This window comes from Etheostoma spectabile, chromosome 10, assembly GCF_008692095.1.
Source record: "Etheostoma spectabile isolate EspeVRDwgs_2016 chromosome 10, UIUC_Espe_1.0, whole genome shotgun sequence".
NCBI lineage: Eukaryota > Metazoa > Chordata > Actinopteri > Perciformes > Percidae > Etheostoma > Etheostoma spectabile.
Window position 1 is genome coordinate 12,663,374 of NC_045742.1, and position 1,785 is coordinate 12,665,158.

Sequence of the window (1,785 nt, forward strand, 5' to 3'; positions counted from 1 at the left end):
TTTTCTTAAACATGTCTGTGCTTAAGGCTGCACAGGAATGTTTAATGATGCATTTTGACTTGCCCTAACTTGGGAACTACAATTACTTCATGGACAGCAAGTTTAGCTGCTTTGTTCCTGTTGACGGTCTGGTGCTCTGCTGAAAATTTACCACCCAAAGATCTAAAGCAGTCCTGGCTCTCTAGCAGAATTTTAAACACCTTTCTCACCATTGCTGTTTTATGCAAATGGGAAAGTTATGCTAAGGCAAATCACTTGCAAGAACATCCTGGAGCTTAATGCAAATATTTCATTTGTGCTTAGAAGGCTGATGCTATCCACAACCATTATACCTTTTTAACTGACCTACCTGTATTGCAATTAAATCTTTCTGATTATTTCCTTAAAGATTAGCATATAAAACACAGTACACATTTTCAGTGTTGGGAAGTAACAAACCCCTCACTGTAGAGCCTATTTGTTCTATTTGCCATGTTAGTCTAATTTTGACGTTTACAGTCCACTACGCAACTCAAACAGTGGGAGCAACGGCTAAAAGTTATACATGTAAAGTGCATTGACCCTTAAGAAGTGATAAGACTTTAGTCAGACTGTTTTAGACTTTATTAAAAAGAAATGGTACCCTGGTGAAAGGGAACATGATCTTTAAAACCTGCAGGAGGTTGTCAACATTTAGAGGATATCTATCACAAATTTCTGTTGCTTTGTCCCACTGAACATGATAGTGGAGCATAAATTAAACATTAAATTGATAAATATGTTCAGACTCTTTGCTCCTTACATGCTGCCAAATTTATCCATCAGTGAGCAAAACCTTCCCCTTAGCAACAGCTCCACCACAAGCAGCCAATCCGGTCGCAAAGGGGTTTTTTTCCTCTCAAAGGCAGAGTGGTGATTAAGAGATTGCTGTGTGATGAAGGGCATCCAGTCAGCGAGTGGAGGGCATACTGGTCAAACAAACTGGTGCTCCTCTGACCAGCAGCGGTGAGCACGCCGGGGTTTGAGGGTTTGCATAAAAAGTGCTGCATGGGCTGTGTTGTGAGGTTGCAGTCCTCTTTTCTCCTTTCACAATGGGCCATACAAATGCTGCAAATCAAAATGGCCATGCTGGTCAGGGTGCCTCAACCCACTCAGATAAACTGGGTCAACCAAACTGGTGACAGCTGGCCAGACGGAAAATGTGAAAAGGAACAGGGGATTCTACTCTTACAATAGTTTAAACTGATCTTACTGAAATCTATTCTTCGATTCTCGAGAAAGTTGCAAGCAACAATACTGGAGGCCAAGCAATCAGCCCATTTTAGACACTGCACTAGTCTACAAAATATAGCAATAAAATCAAAATTTTTGAGTTATTTAATGTATTATTGCGTCTGAACAAACAAGCTTAAAATTGTAAGAAATCTGCATATTAGATAAGAAGATTGATACCACTCCAATTTCTGTTGAATTTGAAACTATAGCCTGTAGCCAGTTAGCTTAGCATAAATACTAGAAACAAGGGGCAACAGCTAGCCCGGCTCAGTCCAGTGGCGACAAAATTCCCCTACTAGCGCCTCTAAAGCTCACCAATTAATACAATTTCACACATCTTGTTTGTTTAATTTGCACAAAACAAACGTGTATGAAATGTTGCTTAAATTTTTCTGCTGGTGTTTGGTGTTTTAAGCCCCCGAAGTCGCCTTCCAGGCAGCACTGCATGGTATGCACTAGGATTGGGCAATGGTTAGGTTAAGGCTTTGACACACCAACCTGACGGCCGACTGTCGGCAGTAAAGGCAGTCG